We start from the raw sequence: 17,250 nt of genomic DNA, 5'->3' as shown, positions 1-17,250 counted from the left end.
GGGTTAGTGTGGCACAAATTGACGGTATTGGCCTCCGGGCATTATCCCACAGTGCACCATTGTGACGGCTCTGGAAAGCAATCTGAACTCGGATGCACTGGCCAGGTAGACAGGAAAAGCCCCGCGAACTTTTGAATTTCCTTTCCTGTTTGCCCAGCATGGAGCTCTGATCAGCACGGGTGGCGATGCAGTCCCAAATCCAAAAAGAGCTCCAGCATGGACTGTACGGGAGATACTGGATCTGATCGCTGTATGGGGAGACAAATCTGTTCTATCAGAAGACGAAAGGACAAAGCATTTGAAAAAAATCTCCAGGCTATGATAGACAGAGGCCACAGCAGGGACTCAGCACAGTGCTGCGTAACAAGTGTAACGGAAAGCCAAAGAATCAAATGGACGCTCATGGAGGGAGGGAGGGAGGTGGTACTGAGGACTCCAGCTATCCCACAGTCCCCGCAGTCTCCGAAAAGCATTTGCATTCTTGGCTGAGCTCCCAGTGCCTGAAGGGTCAAAAACATTTTCCTGGGTGTTTCAGGGTGTATGTCATCAATTTACACCCCTCTTCCCCCCCCCCCGAAAGAAAAGGGGAAAAAATTGTTTCTCGCCTTTTTTCAATGTCACCCTATGTCTACTGCATGCTGCTGGTAGACAGGGTGCTGCAGCGCTGAACACCAGCATCCCCTTCCTGGTGGCAGATGGTGCAAAATGACTGGTAGCCATCATCATCTTGTCATCATCCCGTGAGTGCTCCTGGCTGGCCTCGGTGAGGTCAGCCAGGGGCACCTGGGTAAAAATGGGAATGACTCCTGGTCATTTCCGGCAGACAGTACAAAAGGCTTGGTAACCGTCCTCATCATAGCAGCTGGAGGTTGAGCTCCATCAGCCCCCCCTCCCCCCTTTTATGTCTAAAGAAGATTCTGTACTCCCTTGACTATCATAGCAGCGAGAGGCTGCCTCCCCCTCATTTTATCTCACTAAAAACTCAGTGTTTCTTATCCCTGCATTCTTTGTTACTTCATCACACAAATGGGGGGACACTGCCACGGTAGCCCAGGAGGGATGTGAGAGGAGGGAAGCAACAGGTGGGGTTGTTGCAGGGGCACCCCCTAGAATGACATGCAGCTCATCATTTCCACGGGATCTCTGGGGCTCTGACCTGGAGCGGCTGTGCTCTCTGGTTCTCTAGTACACTTGCCCCATATTCTAGACAGGACTGACTATTTTTAGACAAAACATAAAGAAGGGAATGACCCAGGGAGTCATTCCCATTTTTGTCCATGCGCCCCCGGCCGACCTCAGCCAGGCCAGCCGGGAGCACCCATGACAGCAGCAGACGGTACAAAAGGATTGATAACCATCATCGCCAATTTCCAATTTCAAATGGTGCAAAATGACTGGTAACCATCTCATTGCCAATTTACAATGGCAGATGGTGCAGTAGGGATGGTAACCATCTCTGCTACCTTGCAAAGGCAAATGAATGCTGCTGTGTAGCACTGCAGTACCGCATCTGTCAGCAGCATCCAATACACATACGGTGACAGTGACAAAAGGCAAAACAGGCTCCATGGTTGCCGTGCTATGGCATCTGCCAGGGCAATCCAGGGGAAAAGGGCGCAAAATGATTGTCTGCCGTTGCTTTCATGGAGGAAGGCTTGAGTGACGACATTTACCCAGAATCACCCGCGACACTGTTTTTGCCCATCATGCACTGGGATCTCAACCCAGAATTCCAACGGGCGGGGGAGACTGCGGGAACTATGGGATAGCTACGGGATAGCTACCCACAGTGCAACGCTCCGGAAATCGACGCTAGCCTCGGTACATGGACGCACACTGCCAAATTAATGTGCTTAGTGTGGCCGCGTGCACTCAACTTTATACAATCTGTTTTACAAAACCGATTTCTGTAAAATCAGAATAATCCCGTAGTGTAGACATACCCTAAGGCAATCTAAAGCTGGGAAATAGAATGCAGTCGTTTGTGTCACTGGTAGACCTCTCAAAGTGGAAGAGCACTGCTTTTCAGCCTAGCCTTAACTGGGCCACCAGTTTTGCACCCACCATTTATTTTTTATCACTGATATTGTAGCTTATTTTCAGATACAATCAGGTAATTAAATCTAAATGACCTCAATTCACTGCATTTATAATTTGTAGGAAGCTAATTGAGCCTGGTGTTTCCAAATAAAGCCCTAAATGTTTAATAGCACTTGCAGCTCGTAAGTGCTGTTGTTTAGAGAATTCTGTAGTATTTAAAGCAGTGGTTCTCAAACTTTTGTGCTGGTGACCCCTTTCACAGAGCAAGCCTCTGCGTTTTGACCCCCCCCTTATAAATTAAAAACATTTTTTAATATATTTAACACCATTATAAATGCTGGAGGCAAAGCGGGATTTGGAGTGGAGGCTGACACCTTGCGACCCCCGAGAGGTTCTGACCCCCCCAGTTTGAGAACCCTTGATTTAAAGCATACCGTAAGATGTTTCAAACTCAAAGCGTCTTACACAGGTCTGTAACAAAAACAAAACCGATGTAAATACATTCTTTTAAAGATACTTTAAGGGGATTTATACACAGTGGGCAAGGTTGGGAGAGAGCATGCATTTAAAAATCACACTTCTGTCAACTTGTTAGAGCGCTATAAGTGAGAAACAAAAGTTACACTTTCCACTTTTTTGCATTTAATTGACAGCACTATGTCCATAGTCAGTTTCATGGTGTCTGTTCTGTCCTGTTCTCCCCATGCCCTCCGCCACCCAAAACATTCAGTCAATTTTCTCTAAAAAAAAACAGGAGTACTTGCGGCACCTTAGAGACTAACAAATTATTTTGCCACAAGTACTCCTGTTCTTTTTGGGGATACAAACTTACACGGCTGCTACTCTGAAACCTGTTAATTTTCTCTGTATTTCTCTGCAAAAAACGTGATTGCAAAACCACAAAAATAGCAGGCGTCTTCTGGAACAAGTGTAGTGCCTAAAACTCTTTTTAATCAGCTTCCCAAAAATAAGGAAAGTTTCAGGTTGACAATGTCCCTTTAAATATCATTTCTAGCATCACTTACATCTTCATTCTGTCGCTGTTTTGCTCTCCTGTCCTAATACGGAAGTAAAACCCATTTTTCTCTCATAGAAAGAAGTGTAATGATGTGTCCATACACAAGGCAACCGGCAAGGTGGTGATGAAAAATTGGTCAGCTGCATTTTATCGTCGTGTCTCATCTAAATGCTATAGGAATATCTCTGTGATACATCTGATACAATCAAAGTCCCAGGGATTTCCCCAAATCTGAGCTTTAATGAAGACATGGTGCTGCATTACAGGGCGGGCTTTTCAAACATTCTTGCCTTCCCCACTGTTTCCAAAAGATTTCTAGTTGGGGAAATTTAAAATATTCACCATGTGAAAAGAGATCATTTAGCTATTCTAGATAGCTTCTTACACTGCTCTCATCTTAAACTAGCAAGAACTCCAGCTCACTTAATGCCAAATTGGAGACCTGTTTTGAAACAGCTTTGGCTGCTGCATGTCCCCAGACTGGCTAGGACCTACTTGATGATCGACTTACTCTGAGGGCTGTAGTATTTCACATCACTAACACTGATAACTTCCGAGATGCTAAATAGCATTGAGTGTTCATTCTCTACAACAAACTTTCTGGTTACTTATGTGAAAAATAAATCTAGGTGATAAATTCAGACCTGATGTCTTCTCATCAGCTTTTGAAATTAAAGGTCTTGATGTTTATAGTCATGCACCATGTTTAGAATTTTTCTTTTCCCTCACATCTATGTATGTAGCTCAAACTACAGAATTCCCCTCATTTGTTAGCGAAGGCAGCATGTCATGTATACTGGACTGGACTGCCTCCAGGAGAAGGCAGCACAAATTCAGTCCCCAAAAGCGAGTGGCGGCTGAGTGCTCATGTTTTCACACCTATTTCTCCTGCAAAAAGGGTTTCTGACCCAATGTGTTTTCTGTAACCAGGACTGAATTTGGGACTCTAAATAAAAAAAGCACCCCTTTGCCCTTTACAAGCTGGAAACCTTCTTAGTGCGTATTACATGGGTTGATTTTTCTACATGAACTTTCAGTAGTTCACTGAATTCCACGTATTTCCGTTAAGATGTCCCTGTCTACACTGGGCAGGGAACAGGATTTAAAGAGCAATGTTAGAACTCACTTCCAGCTGAATTCATTTCCAACAGTTTGGCCAGCTAGATTGGATTACAGCTCACGTGTTGTAGCCTAAGTCCCTATCTGGCATGTGTGGACCCAGCATGGCTCCAAAAAATGGGTTCATCTATGCTGTATCACTATGGTTCAGTACAGTAGTTTAAGTCATCAGGAAATTGGACACTTTCCAATTGTGTTAGCAATTTGGAAACAAGCAAATTTTCATTCTTTCCCATAGGCCCATAATGGATGGCTGTGCTGGACAGGAGGGGGAAATCTTTGGATGTAGGGGAAAGGCTACATCAGGACTCCAGCCTGCATAAGAACCAGAGTGGTCTTTGCCCCTGTGCTTGGGTCCTGACCTGTCCCATTGCCAAGGAATCAGCCAGGCCAAGTACTCTGCTGGATGAGGCTGGAGAGAAGGGAGGATTTCCCAGCAGAGTCCAGAGCCGAAGAAATAGCTGGCTTCATGGAACAGGTGAGTGAGAGGAGAAGGCTGGTATCTGGGTTGGTGGGGTGAAGAGCAGGCTCTTTTTGGAGAGGGAAGAAACAGTGGTGAAATGGCAGTGGTGGTTGGCTTTGTTCCTTCATGCCATTTCCAGCCCTTCTTTCGCTCTCTTTTTCCCTCACGCTTCCTATACCTTCATACTGCGCACAATCTGGCTCTTCTTTCCCCTTGCCTCCCAGATCTGACTTCCACTCCTGGCCATCTCCAGTTCTGCTCATTCTCATACCTATATTCTAAGCAACTTCAGCTTACATGTTGACCTGCGTTGTCCTTCGTTGTTTTATAGCTCTAGGTTTTCTCATGTTCATGCTTTTGTGACCAGGCTCTTTCAATACTGTTCCCTCTCTGGTAAGCTCTACCTCATTCTGCCCTGTCTGATGTGCACCACTTCCCTTTCAGTGTCTCATTCTCCTCTACCCACTTCCCATCACTCACTGCTCTGATTTCTCAGCCAATTAACCTCTGAGTTCTTTGCTGCTCTCAGCCACCTTCTCTCTTTCTTTTCTCTTGACACCGACCTTTTACTTCTTCAACTCTTCTCTCGCTCATCCTTGAGTACCCATTGGTTTGTCTCCTCCACCAGTCTCCAGCCTTGGTTCTCTTCTTAATTATCTCTAATCTTGTTCTGATGCTTCAACCATCCTTCCTTCCCTTCAGATCTTGCTTTAAAACCCCTTCTTTCACCTTGCTTTCTACTATCGACTTGCAACATTATTCTACCCAGTCCATTCCTCTTCCTCATTCTCTACTCAGCAACAGCAAACTTGTAAGATTAACTGATTATATAAGGACAGTTGGGGGGTTTTTAAACAGGATTTATCCTGTGTGTGTCTGTCCTCTACTCTCTTCTGTTTGTTTCTATCTTTATGGTCTGTGTCTATCCTACTTGTATGTGAGGCCTTTGGGGCAGGGATTATGGTGTTGTCTAAATGTTTAATAATTATAGTATGGAATGTGTGACAGAGCTGTGAGAAGCTCTGAGATGTCCAGAATGAGCTCACCTTTAGTGAGGACAATTATGCTTGTGTTACAGCCCTGGTGTGGGGTTCCCCCTAGTGGATGGCCACCAGTTTGCTGTATTGGGCCTAACCTTTTGGATCTCACGTTCTTCCAAGCCCACAGGGTCTGAGCAGAGTTCAGATAGTGTCTCTAGTTCTGGCCTCTCTGGTACACAGCCAAGGTACAGAGTCCCTGTCTGGCATCCCTCCTTGGGATGTGGGATGTTGCAGTCTAGCTGCCACCCCAAGCCTCTCCTATAGTTTATACACTCTCTTGGGCACTCTGGTTTGTAGTTTAATCTTTTGGGGACATGGCTTTGCAAAGAAACTTCTTACACTCTCTCTCTCTCTCTCTCTCTCTCTCTCAGATAGTAGAGGAGATATACAGATCTATGCAAAAACAACTACCACCTGAACACAATGCTTGGCTCAGAGTCCTCCCCACTCCTGAGAGCCTTTTAGGGAGTGGTCTGGGTTCTGGGGGAGAAGAGGTGGACTGATCCTTCTAGCCCATTCTTTTCCTGCTTAGCCTTCTGATTCTGAGGCTGGTCTGCCCTCTTTGCTAGAAAGCCTGTCCACAAGATGGAGGGGGTAGGTGTAAAAGTCAAATAGGTAGATTCAGCCCAATCTCCTCTTGCTGCATCCCATCACCACATGATTTGACACTCACCATGTAACAGACTCATGGTGACCTCCCCCTCCTATTTGAGAATTTATGTTAATGTCTAAACAAAAGCAGATCCATCTTTTTTCCCCTTGAAAGTTTTGAGATCCCTGATGTAATTTAAGTTTCATGGACATTTCCAAAAAGATCTTATATAGAGGCTTGGAAGGATACGATTTTTATCAATAAATCTTGATGCTGCCGAACACACAGAAACCAATGAAAAAAAATATTTCCATCAGTGCTACTTTGCCTGTCTGTAAATTTCAGTTGAAAAAAGTGCTGCTTGAGAACTTGTTAGAGTTTGAGTTAAGGCTATTTATTTTGTATATTTTGACATGTAGACACAATTTGTGTTAACTGTTATAAAGCATTAATTTTTTGAATCTCAGCATCTACTGTCATAAAATAATTGCCTGACCTCCCCATATCTTCCCACACCTATGAAAATTTAAATAGCTAAAAATAGAAAAAATGCTTAAAAATAGACATTGATATTATGCATCAAAATTACCAAAAATAAATAAATAAATAAATAAAATGCCACCAAGCCTACTTATCCAGCAGTTTGCATTATATTTGTCTGTCTTTTCCCCCGAAGAAAGGGGAGTTGGCAGGAGATGGGTTAAGGACTGGTTCTTTCCCAGTCTAGTGTTGGTGCTGCTCTACTTCCTCATGAGAAGGCTGGGAGCCAAGAAACAATCCTAACTAGCATCTGCCTGGTGAATCCACCTCTCATCAACCAAGGAGAGGGGGAGACTTATTTACTCAAGCACAGGAATGAATGGAAGGAAAGGGGATATTGAGCATCCCTGCTAACTAATACTTGTGCAGATTTGTTTGCATCTATGTTCATGCAGGAGGTGACTTATTTAACTGCTTGTAAAAATTTCAATCATCTAAGAAAATCCCACATGACTTGGGTAATCAAGGGCACTTAAAGTAATAGAGCATATGAATAGTGTGTGTCCTGGGCTCACGGGCTGCCATTTGGTCAAATCAAACAGCCGTGATATAACTTGCAATAACACTCATGTTTGGAATAAAGTCTGTTTGTGAATCATTTGCAAACAGGAAATGTAGCTAAATTCACTTACTGAATGAATTGCTTGCTGCAAGGTTTGCCTGACTTAATTAGCTGTTCCCATCTTCTCTTCTGCAAGCTACCCTAGGGTTACTTATGTTTTTCTCTGATCATACCTGTGGCATTCAGTGAAGTAAATCTGGAGTCGCTTCTGTGGTCTCTGCTATGAGAGAGAGAACACATTATCTATGGTACTTACATGAGTGCATTTGTAATAGCCTCCTACCCTCATACATTTTTTTTTTCCTGGAGGAGGAAGGAAAGGGCCCCTTCTGACCATATCAATCTGTCAATGTTGGTTTTTTCCTGCAATGCTCCAACCATTCAGAGCACAGAAGCCTTACTGTTAAGAAGTCGTTTGGCTGGTGGTCAGGAAAATGACAGCATTGCAAGGGAGATCTGTGAACTGTGAAGAGCAAAGATGCTTGCAGCACATTTTCATCCACCTTATTCGTCAGTGGAGGAGTGAAGAGAGGGTGAAGGAACCAGGAGAGTGTTAAGTGGATCCAATGATTTCAGTCATAATTGAAGTTAATCTTCACGCGAGCGTGGCCCAGATACAAGCAGAAGAGAAGAGCAGGTTAGTGGCCATCCTACAGTCAGCAGTTCCTTCAGATGATGTTCATCAGCAGTACGGAAGAGAGTTCAGAAATGTGCTGAACATTTGCCCTTTGGATTTATGCTAATAAATGGAGTCTGAGCCTTTCCTGTGCGGCATTCTTTGTTGTACTGTCAAATGACTGCGTGCACTCAGCCATGCTCTGCACACGCTCTCTCAGAACCACTCCGAACTTGCCTGGGCTCTGACTCCTAATTCAGTTGCTTCAGTGTCTTTTCCAGTGTGTCGGTTGATGAAATGGCAGAGAGAGAGCGAAACATTCTGCTTTTAGCTTATGTGCAAAGACGTTCCTTGGGTAGGGCAAATTGAGGCGCCTGCTCCAGGTCCCGCACTTTGGGGGGTCCCGTAGGCCGGTGTGATTGGCTGGCACAGTTGGTCCCGAAAGAGACAAATCTGTCACTTCCGCTCCAGGTCCCACACACCTCTAGGGATGTGTGTATTGGAGCAGGAAGAACACTGTCCAGCAAAATGTTCTGTCCTGTTAGCAGTGGCCAGAATCATGCAACTCTAGAGAAAAATGGTTCAGTTGTTTCAAGGGGATGCTCCAGAAATTGAGTTGGGAGTTCAAATATTCAATCGTCAGCTGCACTGAAGGACCAGGGTGAGGCCATCATAGTTGTAAGGATGTGGGCCACATCTTGTGCAAGATAATATTATTAGCATATCAGGCATATTACATAATGTATCATAAGGCTCTTATCTGAATGCTGAGCCCCTAAACTGCATGCCACCCTTGCATATAGTGTAGCGCTTTACTGCTCAAGACAGGTGCCAGATGAATGGTCAACAAGGGTGGTTATGGTGATGTAGACACAAGTTCACTGAGAAGAGGACTAAGCCCACAAAACTCACCTCAGTTGAAAACCTGCTGCTGAAAAACTGACCAATGATGGCAACCTTTGGCCACCACCAGTGTGGGCTAGATTTGAACTGAAGATCTTAAGGTGGAAGAAGAGCCCTGTGTCCCATGACCAGTGCCCTGATAAGTTTGCTTCTTGCTACTCCTATAAACTTTTAGAGGCAAGGAGTTCCAGTCGTAGTGTTCTGTGACTGCCCTGCAGATTTGTTGACTGCATTAAACAAGGAAAAAGGAAGAATATGCTTTCCCAGCCACACAGAAACTTACAGTATATTTCCTGGAAATAAAAGGCCTGCCAAATTTGCATATCATCTTTGACATTTTGAGTGAATTCTGCCACTCTCTGCAAGTGGGGGTTAGGCATATTTTTACCTCAGTGATGTATTTGCCTTCAAATGGAAAAGAAACAAGAAGTATGTGTCCATATTTAAGAATGAATGCATTGAGGATACCAGTGCCCCCACAATGCATTTTAGTTCTCATTATGGCCTCTCTTCACTATAAAAAGCGACAAAGAGTCCCATGGCACCTTATAGATTAACAGAAGTATTGGAGGATAAGCTTTCATAGGTGAATACCCACTTGGTCAGACGCATGCGTATTCCCCCACCAAAACTTATGCTCCAATACATCTGTTAGTCTATAAGGGGCCACAGGACTCTTTGTCTATTCACTATGTCAGTATGTCCAGTCATCTGTAGTTTTTAACGTGCTTATCAATGCACTGCTTCAGCACCTATGATTTTTCTATTAAATTTGTAACTATAGATTTCTTTTCTGGAAGCTTCTTACCTAAGCCTGGTAAACAAGGTGACCTACTCCTTTGGCCTTCCTCAGGAAGAGGACAAGGTTAACATTACACCAGAAGCGAACAGGCAGTGCTTCTGAAGAATAACCAGCTTTCAGTATCCCTCCACAAGTAGAAATATTAACAGCGATCATTTATAGTGAAGAAACAGAAAGGAAGTTAAACAAATCCTACTGCAAGCTCAGTTTGGTAAGCAGTCGGTTCCTAGCAGAAATTGTGGTTACCCAAAAAAAAAAAAAAAAAAAAAAAAAATCAGTAAGACACATTACATTTACCATTTTATATCTGCTTGAGAATTAGAAATCCCTGTTTCCTCACCCGTGCCAGGAATCCACTTTGGTTGCGAGCATCCTTTTATAAAGAGCATCAAAATGCTCTAGCAAGAAAAGGAAAGTTTCAGGGCAATTTTTGCATATGAGTGTCACTGGCGTACAATTGCTATTAGAAAATGGGAGCTTTTAAAAAATAGCAGTGTGCATTTATAATTGTTGAGTTTGCCACACCAAAGCTGGAAGGGACCAGTGGGGGAGAACCTAAGGGTTGGATGAGTAATGTTAAAGCTTCCGGGTCTGAAATTAATAGGATAACACTAGCAGTCAAGTCACAGCAACAAGGGTGGCAGCTGGGGCTAGCTCATCAGGCTCCCAAGAGGCCTGTACAGTCTATGCTGCTGCCAGTTTCACTGCTGTTGCTTTTTGAGGTAGCTGGGTCAAACCTAGCCCTGGTATGTCTACTCACGCTGCAGTCACACCTCACACTGCAGCATAGACACACCCTGAGTTGTGTTTTAGCCTAGATAAGTGGTTTCTAGTCAACTTTTGTCCCATTTATGAGAGTTCCCCTCATAAAATGATGCTAATGCAGGGGTCAGCAACCTCTGGCACGCGGCTTGCCAGGGTAAGTACCCTGGAGGGCCGGGCCAGTTTGTTTACCTGCCACGTTGGCAGGTTCAGCGGACCACAACTCCCACTGGCCGTGGTTCACCGTCCGAGGACAATGAGGGGCGGCAGGAAGCTGCGGCCAGCACATCCCTCACCCACGGTGCTTCCCGACACCCCCATTGGCCTGGGACAACTAACCGCGGCCAGTGGGAGCTGTGATCGGCTGAACCTGCCGACACAGCAGGTAAACAAACTGGCCGGGCCCGCCAGAGTGCTTACCCTGGCAAGCTGCGCGCCAGAGGTTGCTGACCCCTGTGCTCATGCATGGGGCACAATGCACTACTACACATTCTCCATGACTCATGGAGGGTCATTGGGATGTTATTTCCTGTCTGTAAACAAACCAGCACAAACTGAATGTTAATGCAGTTAGCTCAGGACCTTGCTTCAGAGTTTGTAAAGCAGCAGGTGGAAACAAATTACAGTTAGATAGCTATTACAGTAATGCACCCTGCACGCTTTGTGATGCTATAAAAATGATAAATATTAATATAGCCACATCTGCAAGGGCCTCTACTTTCACTGGTATTTTTAAAGCCTGAGTAAATCTCTTATTCTCATTTCACAGAACATACTTGTACTAATCAGTCTGCATTGGGGTAATTTATAAACATTTTCATTTTATTACAGTAAGTAATGTGTTTATAAAAAAAAATCTTGCTAGTGATTCTTTACTTGCACGAATCTAAAATACAAGAAATATAATTATTCCGTGGAACTGTCTAACGCCTGTTTCTGGCTTCATAGATTTAAGGTCAGAAGGGACCATTAAATTAAATAGTCTAACTTTCTGTATATCACAGGGCATTGAATTTTATTCAGTTACTCTGGTGTTGAGCTCAATAATTTGTGTTGGACTAAAACACATCTTCCAGACAGGCATCCAGTCTTGATCTGAAGACATCAAGCAATGGAGTATCCACCACTTCAGTTGGTAGTTTGTTCCAGTGGCTAATCACTCACACTCTTAACAATTTGTGCCCTAGTTCTAATTTCAGTTTCTGGCTTCAGCGTTCACCCTTGGTTCTTGGGTGTTTTTTGATTAGGGTTACAATAATCCACTTTGCATGCTTTGTGATGCTATAAAAATGATAAATAGATTAGATTAGGTTAGATTAGATTAAGAAAGGGGGAGGGATAGCTCAGTGGTTTGAGCATTGGCCTGCTAAACCCAGGGTTGTGAGCTCAAACCTTGAGGGGGCCCTTATAGGGTTCCAGGGCAAAAATCTGTCTGGAGATTGGTCTTGCTTTGAGCAGGGGGTTGAACTAGATGACCTCCTAAGGTCCCTTCCAACCCTGATCTCCTATGATTCTATAAGGAGCCCTTTAGCATTTTCTCCCCATGAAGGTACTTATATAATGTAATTAAGTCACCTCTCCATCTTCTTGTTGATCAAGGTTCACTGATTGAGCTGTTTAAGGGGTTGTCTACAGAGGAAGTTATACCCCTGTCAGCTCAGGTGTGAAATTAAACCAGTAGTTCCACTGGTGTAATTCCCCCATAGACACTTTCATTCTGGAATAAGAAGGGCTTTTTTTTTTTATTTAGCTTAAATTCCTTCCAAAGCAACATAAACTAAATGGCAAAAAAACCACACTTGTCCCAGAATAAGTGTGTCCACATGGGGAGTTATAATTATCAGTTTTCATTCACGCCTTGGCTGATAGCGATATAACTTTCCCGTGTAGACAAGCTCTCAGGCACTTACTGTAAACCATTTCTTCAGGCCTGAATAATTTTTGCTGCTCTTTTCTGCACTCTCCAATTTTTAAACACTATTTTAAAAATGTGGACACCAGAACTGGATGCAGTAATCTGGTATCAGTCTCACCAGTGCTATATATAGAGGTAAAAGTCACCTCTCAATCCCCACTCACTCCTCCCTGCTTAGACACCCTAGGTTTGCATTAGCTCTTTTATGCCACAGCATCGCACTGGGAGTTCATGCTCAGTGGCCTGTCTGCTATGACCCCTACATTCTTTTCAGTCACTGCTTTCCAGGATAGAGTCCTCAATTCTGTGGGCATGGCTTGAATTCATTGTTCCTAGATGTATGACCTTGCAACTGCCTGTATTCAAATGCATTTTGTTTGCATGGGCTCAGCTTGCCAAGAAATCCAGATTGCTCACTATAACTGCCCTGGCCTCAACATTATTTGCCACTCTGCCAGTCTGTATCATCTGCAAATGTTATCAATGACCAAAAAAACCCTGTGAATAGTGTCAGATCTAGTACTGGTCCCTGTGGAACCACACTAGCAACAACCCCATTTGACAATTCCCCGCTGAGAACTACTTTAAAAAAGAACTAGGTAAGTTAATGGATAAGTCCATTAATGGCTATTAGCCAGGATGGACTGGGATGGTGTCCCTAGCCTCTGTTTGTCAGAAGCTGGGAATGGGAGACAGGATAGATCATTTGAGGGTTACCTGTTATGTTCACTCCCTCTGGGGCACCTGGCATTGGCCACTGTCAGAAGACAGGATACTGGGCTAGGTGGACCTTTGGTCTGACCCACTATGGCCGTTTTTATGTACTTTGTGACATCTATCCATTAGTCAGTTCTTAATCTGTTTAATGTGTGAGTTACTGATATTTTACAGTTGTAATTTTTATTGTGTTATACTTGACATTCAGTTTGGCAACACATTATATTGCCCTGAGAGAACTGGTTATGTTATGACCAGTTAGGAGGTCTTTCGAAGAAAGGCTAGCTTTGTGGTTATGGCTTAGGACTGGGGTTCTATCCCCAGCTCTGCTATATATTTCCGGTGAGATCTTCAGGGTTGTCAAACGTCCTCCTTCTGGCAGCCCTGTCGGAGTCTCAGTGCATCTGGCTGGGCTACATGGAGGGCCTGCTGCTGCTTCTCCTAGCCAAAGTGGGAGGAACCCAGTCTTCAGGCTGCCTGGTCGCCTCTCTGCCTTTCCTCTTGCCGCTGGATGTGAATGGCAGAGAAGGTGGCAGGAACAGTAGGTGAGGCATCTCAATATTGGCCCTAGCTATTCCCGTCAGGTTGCTCACAAAAAAGTGCACCTTAGAACTCCCAGACACCTTCCAGCAATCACCTCAGCACCCCCAACACTACCCATTTTATTCTAATGCGGAACTCCTTACTGTCACAGCTCTTCCAGCCTCAGCTGCCACAGCTATATTCTTAGTTGTTGGGGGTAATTATTCTTAAATCCTGTCCTCCTGGTACCTTCTGAGGTGATCCTTATGGATAAATTGGGTTTAGTCCTGGGACCCAACTATAGCCTGTACACCACTTCATTTACCTTAATCAGCCCTGTAGAGGGTTCTGCCCAAAGTTTATTCAGCTTAGGGAGTTTATAGGATTGTGGGATCAGAGTGTGGTCCCCTCTTTTAAAAGCTTCCCCATGGGACCTTACGTCATAGTCTTTTCATTTTATCTGAGGCTATGCTTAAATTTCCTCTACCATAGAGGTAAGCTTTTTTCAGTTTTGGATTGTAGGATTTCTATATAGTCCAAATTGTCTAATTTCTTTTCTTCCTCTTCAGGAACTCTATGCAAGAGGTTTGCTGGGATCCTTAACTGATGCTCAGACTTGAGAAGTTCTGGGGTACATTTTGTATTCTTTGACTGTTGTTCCATAAGCCAGCAGTAGGAAAGGGATATGCTGGTCCCAGTCCCTTTGGTGATGTTCTAAAAAGATAGACAGCTGAGTCCCTAGATTCTGATTGAACCTTTCCACCATCCCATCAGATTGCAGGTGCGCAACAGTGAATTGTGTGGCTCTCTAGACGTGCACAAACCTCCAGAAATACTATGAATTCAAGGTTCTTCTTCGAGTGATTGCTCATATCCATTCCAGTTAGGTGTGTGCGCCGCGCGTGCACATTCGTCGGAAAACTTTTACCCTAGCAACTCGGTGGGCCGGCAGGTCGCCCCCTGGAGTGGCGCCATCATGGCGCTTGATATATACCCCTGCTGGCCCACCCGCTCCTCAGTTCCTTCTTACCGCCCGTGTCGGTCGTTGGAACAGTGGAGCGCGGCTTAGCTGACCTCCACTTCCCTAGCTACTCGTAGTTCTCGTATATAGTTATGCAGTTATAATCCTTTTATATATATATTTGTATAGTTATACGTTTTTTCTCTGCTAACATAGTTAGTTTAGTAATTGTTAGCAGGGTTCAGGAAGTAGCCCCTTCCATGAACCCGGTGCCGGAGCTCATGCACGGCTCACCGGGTTTTAAAATGGGCTCGGCCTGCCAGAAGCCGATGCCGAAGGGAGATCCACACGACTCCTGTTTGAAGTGCCTCAGGGAATTGCACTTGACAGCTAAGTGCCCCATTTGCAAGGCTTTTAAGCCGAGAACAAAAAGGAGCGGGACTTTCACTTACCCCTCCACCTTCGGCGCCGAGCGATGATCAAGCGGCTGGCAGAAGCGCCTCCTCTGCACCGGACCCCGCCGGTACTACCAAGGCCTTTCGGCACCGGCCGTCGCCGGCACCGAAGTCGACTCGGCACCGCTCCCTTCCTCCGAGGTCGAGAGAGCCTACGATTCCTGCTGGTGCCTGACGGCTCCCCGGCACGCGCCGTGGTTGAGCCCCCTGCTCCTGCTGCTTCCGTGCCACCTGCATCGCAGCCAGAGAGCTCGCCTAAGTCGGATTGCCCGGCACCGACACCTGCAGAGGCACCGATGACATCGGCACCGTCGATTCCAGTCCCCCAGGACAATTGAATCCGGTGCCTGACAGCTCCCCGGCACGCGCCGTGGTAGAGCTTCTGCTCCTGCTGCTTCCGTGCCAACTGCACCGCAGCCAGAGAGCTCGTCTAAGTCGGATCGCCCGGCACCGACACCTGCTGAGGCACCGACGACGTCGGCACCGTCGATCCCAGTCCCACAAGGGCCGTAGAATCCGGTGCCTGACAGCTCCCCGGCACGCGCCGTGGTTGAGCTACTGCTCCTGCTGCTTCCGTGCCAACGGCACCGCAGCCAGAGAGCTCGTCTAGGTCGGGTCGCCTGGCACCAACACCTGCTGCGGCACCGACGACGTCGGCACCGTCGATCCCGGTCCCACAAGGGCCGTAGAATCCGGTGCCTGACGGCTCCCCGGCACGCGCCGTGGTTGAGCTACTGCTCCTGCTGCTTCCGTGCCAACGGCACCGCAGCCAGAGAGCTCGTCTAAGTCGGATCGCCCGGCACCGACACTTGCTGCGACACCGACGACGTCGGCACCGTCGATCCCGGTCCCACAAGGGCCGTAGAATCCGGTGCCTGACGGCTCCCCGGCACGCGCCGTGGTTGAGCTACTGCTCCTGCTGCTTCCGTGCCAACGGCACCGCAACCAGAGAGCTCGTCTAAGTCGGATTTCCCAGCACCGACGCCTCTGAGGCACCGACAACTTCGGCACCGTCGATTCCAGTCCCATAAGGGCCGTAGAATCCGGTGCCTGACGGCTCCCCGGCACGCGCCGTGGTTGAGCTACTGCTCCTGCTGCTTCCGTGCCGACAGCACCGCAGCCGGACAGCTCATCTAACTCGGATCGCCCGGCACCGACGCCTACCGAAGCTCTGACGACCTCGGTACCGTCGATCCCGGTCCCACGAGGGCCGTCGAATCCGGTGCCTGACAGCTCCCCAGTATGCACTGTGGTTGAGCCTGCTGTTCCCTCCACGCTGGAGACGTTACCAACGGCGAGGGATCTCATTGCCATGACAGAGTCGATGCTGCCTGACCCCGGCACCGCCGGTGCGGGTAATACAGTCTCTTCATGTGACCGTCCTCTGTCAACACAGCAGAGCGGCACCGTTCATGATCACGGTCCCGCAGACACTCCAGATCCTGTCGGCACGCCCGACACCACTTGCAGTCCCAGTGCTGTTTTCCTCATCGGTACTGGTCGCACTCGCTGCACCGGTCGGTATCCCGTTCGCCGACCTGCTATCGGCACTGTTCCGACTCCCGGGTCCGCGACAGGTACCTTGACTCCTGTAGCCTCTCCCCGAGCCTCGAGATCTCGGTCGACCTCCAGGCACCATTCTGGTTGTGGGTCTGGATCTCGTTCCAGGTACCGTTACGCCTCCCGGTGCCGGTTCCCGGTGCCGAGTTGGGCAAGGTCCGATAGAGTCAGAGACTCTGCCTGTGCCTTCTTTTAGTACCTCCATGGCCATCCGGACACGCATCTGTGTCATCCCACATGCGCAGATCTTATGCTCAGGACCACGATTCTGATATGATGGCCAGCGGGCGCTAGCCCCGAAACCGAAAGAGGCTTGGCAAATGAACCTGTTTGGCCGCCAGGTGTACTCTGCAGAGGCCCTGCAGCTCTGGGTAGCAAAGCAACAAGGCTTGCTTAGCTGCGATAATTATAGCACCTGGGTGGAGGTAGTTTAGTTTATGGAGTTTCTCCCTCAAAACTCCCGCCAAGAGTTCGCTGCCGTCTTGGAGGACGGGGGAAAAAAGGTACCCAGAGCGTCCCTCCAGGCCTCGTTGGACGCAGCAGACTCTGCAGCCAGGACTCTGGCCTTTGGTGTCGCCATGAGGTGCATCTCATGGCTTCAGGTTTCAAACCTCCGGCCGGAGCTGCAGTAGGCCATTCAGGATTTACCCTTTGTTGGCAAGC

Source organism: Gopherus flavomarginatus, chromosome 3 (genome assembly GCF_025201925.1).
Source record: "Gopherus flavomarginatus isolate rGopFla2 chromosome 3, rGopFla2.mat.asm, whole genome shotgun sequence".
Lineage (NCBI taxonomy): Eukaryota > Metazoa > Chordata > Testudines > Testudinidae > Gopherus > Gopherus flavomarginatus.
The sequence above is the reverse complement of the archived record's forward strand: the minus strand, read 5'-3'. Positions refer to the sequence as shown.